The sequence below is a fragment of the Vicia villosa genome, linkage group LG1 (assembly GCF_029867415.1).
Source record: "Vicia villosa cultivar HV-30 ecotype Madison, WI linkage group LG1, Vvil1.0, whole genome shotgun sequence".
Classification (NCBI taxonomy): domain Eukaryota; kingdom Viridiplantae; phylum Streptophyta; class Magnoliopsida; order Fabales; family Fabaceae; genus Vicia; species Vicia villosa.
In genome coordinates, this window is record NC_081180.1 from 148,198,466 (window position 1) to 148,202,798 (window position 4,333).

At 38.5% G+C, this 4,333-nt stretch overlaps 1 long non-coding RNA gene across 1 annotated transcript; it reads right to left on the bottom strand.

Annotated features, from left to right (window-relative positions):
• Window positions 1-1,893: 1,893 nt before the first annotated feature.
• Window positions 1,894-3,950, bottom strand: LOC131618915 (uncharacterized). Its single transcript, XR_009288921.1, has 2 exons — window positions 3,526-3,950; window positions 1,894-2,210 (listed from the first exon to the last, which is right to left on the bottom strand). It is a non-coding gene; the product is annotated as an uncharacterized LOC131618915 (long non-coding RNA).
• Between the last annotated feature and the right edge of the window lie 383 nt (window positions 3,951-4,333).

Here is a 4,333-nt window from a genome sequence, read left to right on the forward strand (position 1 = left end):
TTATGTTCCGTAAGTAATCAATACCTCCTTCAAAGTCCAGTGTTTACTGGCATCATCTGATAGAGTCTGGTCGTCACCAGTCTTTTTTTTTGTACTTACTTTTTGTGAGTCCCCTTACTGCCTTTTGCATAAGGGATATCTCTTGCTTCTTGCAAGTTTGCCTTGGTTATTTTCCCGTATGCTGCGTGCAGATTAGAGTGTGAATGAGGGTGGGCATTCAACCCATATCATTTTTCAATCATTTGGGTAATCATACTTGGTGTGTGGCAACTCGAATGAATGCCACTCTTGAAGAGTACACACCGCCTTTTGGCCTGAGGGATCCATGTAACTTTTATGCTTCGCAAGCATCAACATCTCCGTGAATGTTCAGTGGTTACTATCATCCGCGTGTCGAGTCTAGTCGTTACTAGTCTTGTTTTGGTTATTTTCCCGCATGCCGCATGCATAATAGAGTGTGAATGAGGGTGGACATTCAACCCATCTCATTTTTCAATCATTTTAAATCCATACTATGTGTGTGGCAATTCGAATGATTGCCATCCTTGAAGGGTTACACCCCATCTATTGGCCTGAGGGATTCATGTAATTCTCGTGCTCCGCAAGCACCAATGCCTTCTCGAAAGCCCACTGTTTACTGGCATCCCCTGATTGGTTCTAGTTGTCACTAGCCTTTCTTTCAGTCAAGTCCAATGATTATTGGCATCTCTTTCAAAAGTCCCGTGATTATGGGCACCTCTTGATATAGTCCAATGATTATTGGCATACCTTTTCAGATCTAGAGTCACCCTTCGGCTGTGTCTCTTTTTGAAGTCTAACTGAGGTTAGCAAATTTGGTAAGATTCCCATTCGGCTGGTTTCTTCCTTTTGTGAGTCACCCTTCGGCTGTGTCTCTTTTTAAAGTCTAACTAAGGTTAGCAAATTAGGATCGGATTCCCCTTCGGCTGGTTTCATCCTTTATCGAGTCACCCTTCGGCTGTGTCTCTTTTTGAAGTCTAACTGAGGTTAGCAATTTGGTTAAGATTCCCCTTCGGCTGGTATCCTTTGTTAATACTCAACACTTTTTGTTGTGCCATATAATGCAAATTTTGTTGGTACTTTCAGGGTATTCAATCCACTCGCACCTCAGATGTCCGAAACCCAAGATGTTTGTACATTCAGGTCCGAGAAGATTGAATAGGGGCAGCTGTTGCACCCCAAAATTTGCCCACATATTTATTTCTAACTGGCTTAAACTTTGCATTTCATTTACATCACTCCATTAGGCCAAACTTGACTTTTCATTCATTCATCAAATAAACCATCTAAAAAAGGCATGGGATCAAGGATTTGGAAGCATAAGGTTTCGTAATGAGATTGATACGTACACAACTAATAAGATGTGGTACTTCTGGTTCTACAAGCAGTAAGGTGTATGCTTCGAGCTTTATCTTCATCAATGGATTCCCGAGGCATCAGGTTAAAGTCGTTTATTGAGGAAAGTATTTTGTCAAGGCGTGATATATGACTTGAAGATTCATTACAATGAAGACGTCATTGTTCTTTCAAATTGTTCGATTGCTTGAGGTGTAAGTCACTTATGGTTTGAGAATTGAAGACAAATTTTCATTAAATGGAAGATTTGAACTCATTAGTGATTACTTGATGTCATGAGTACAAATTAGTCCAAAGCTTATGTTTGTTCATGATGGCTAGATTTGGTGCATACAAGATTGGAGGATAAGGTTTCGTGTGAGAAATGAGATGTAGTTTGTGGTATTAATTCAAAGTTCAAAATTTGATCAAAGTTGTTTGAGTTTTGCAAGGTTGGTAAGAAAGCATATTTGGATTTCTTAAAAAAGCAAGTCACGAGATCATATTCATTACATCATTTAACGTCCAAATATCCATACATTCTCAAATGGCCATCCATTCTCAAAGACATCCATTACAAAAGATTCAAATGATCAAAATCCAAAGAGTTTCATTCAAAATTCATTACTTTCATTCCAAATTACAAAACTCAAATACACCAAAAAAAACCATCATAGTTCATTTCCAAATGCCCATTCAATATTTACTTCATGTTGCTATCTATTACAAAACAACAAAATTACACAAAAATGGCTTTAGGCTATTGCTTCTAATCCTAAGTTGCCATCAATGGAAGATTGGCCTCCTCGATTCCATCTTGCAAGACCTCATGCCTTCACCATACAGTAACCATGTACCTGCAAATCAAACCAAAAAAAATTCAGAACAAGCCATGACTAAGGATAAGTTCAGTCAGCCCTGCAAAAACAGATTCAACACAATCCAAAATCCACATCAGTTCATAACACAGGCTGGGATCAAATAAAATGCATCAAAATAGTCCACAAACAATTCTGAACTCACAGCTTTTCTAACCTTTGCTAATGTCCTGATTAACCCTATTACTAACAGTTCCAAACAGAACCCAATCACAGAAGAGCTAACATTCTAACAATTTTAGAACCTCCCTTAAAAGTCAGAAAGGAAAACAGAAAATCGAAGTTGGAAAAGCAAAATCATGCAGGGCCAGTCAAGTCACATACACACCAATCCAAATAGTCAAACCCTGCAGCCAGCTCACATTCAACATTTATCCAAGCCATGTACGACACACTTACATACACACATTTCATGACAGTTCAGCTATATCATACCCGAACTTGCTGCATAAAAACAAAACAGGCCCCTGCATTACAAAGAAATCAAAACCAGCCATAACAGATTCTTATAACCACGCAACAGAAATCAGTTACAAACTAGCAGACTAAACTGTCACCTAACTGTCCCTAACAGCTTCTAATCAATCCATAACTACCTAACTGTCAGCTTCAAAAATATAACAAACTACTCTAACAGAAAAGAACCAACTATAACCAACTAGTAACTGAAAAAACATAATTGCAACTAACCAAAAATCAGACTTAATCCTCACCTTCCATTCTCTAACCGAATTCACTCAATCCTAGGGCTGAGATTTCACCTCTCATCTAACTGAATCACTTTCCATCGACCTCTATATAACAGTTCATCACTTTCAAATCACTCTACACACACCATCTACTTCATTCATTTTCAACTCTCGTCTTCATCACAAACTCTCCACCATTTTTCACATAATCCTCAATCACCATTCTTCATTCATCACCCTCTAACCTTCTACCTATATATCAGACTCACTCATCATTCTTAATTCCTCTAGAAAACTTCACTGAAATTACCAAAATAAATCTCAAAGCGTTCTCTCTCATTTTCAGAGAGAAGCTCCATTGAATCATCATCATCGATTCCTCACTCTTTCATCTTCATCACCGTGTGAATTCATATTCTCAATTCAACCTCTCCCACTCAATCTCTCAGCCTTACTCTCGCATTGCTCTGCTATATTAAAAAAGAATCACCATGACGGCGCGGATTATTCAACGCCACACACAGAAAATTCAAAAAAAGGGAAAGAGTAGAAGAAGGAGAATATTCTATCAGGAGCGCTAAAGATCAATGGATGCATAGTGTTACCTGCAAATTCGAAGTTACTCTGGTTTTCTCGTCTTCGTAATCGCAACTGAAGAGTCACCGGAACTGCTCCGGTAGGTAAGCCTAAACTTTCCTCTGTTACAGAAGTCGTTGTATACATCTCGCTATCTCTTTCCCCTATATTCTTGTGCTTTGATTCATCGCCATCCTTGTTAATTGAACTTTTTGTTAGATCTAGGGTTTCCTTGTTAATCTGAGTAGGAGAGTTTGAGAGAAGATCTAGAGAAATCAAACCGATTTTTGAGGAGAGGGCAGAGAAACGAGTAAGGTGAGGTATTAAGTTTGGGAGATTGAGTGAGCTCCGCCGCCTTCGGCGCGGCGGAGCGATTTCTGGCCACTGTGTTGGTGCTCATGAGTAAAAAAGAGATGAGAGGGAACGAGAGAAAGGAGGCTTCGTGTAAGCCGAAGGGTCATTAACCTAAAACTCTAAGTTTGATCAATACGCCATCGTTTCACATTTTTATTATTATTATTTGTTTTTTAGTCTGAATGGATTAAGTTTAGAGTTTAAGTAAATCTGAAAATAATAATAAAAGTCTGAATATTGTTTTGGATCATAACATTTAGGCCCGAATTTGCTTGTTCATCCTACCATGGCCAAATGCACCATCTAAACAAAATCTATAACAAAAATATCTGTTGTTGGGCTATTCCCCATTGGACCCTGCGCCTTACTATTGAGTCACACCCTGATTCAGCTTACACCCCCTGCCTACATGTTTTCCTCATTAGAATTTAGGTTTTTTTTTTAACATAGTTTTCTCTTAGTTTTTTCTTAGTAATAATAGAG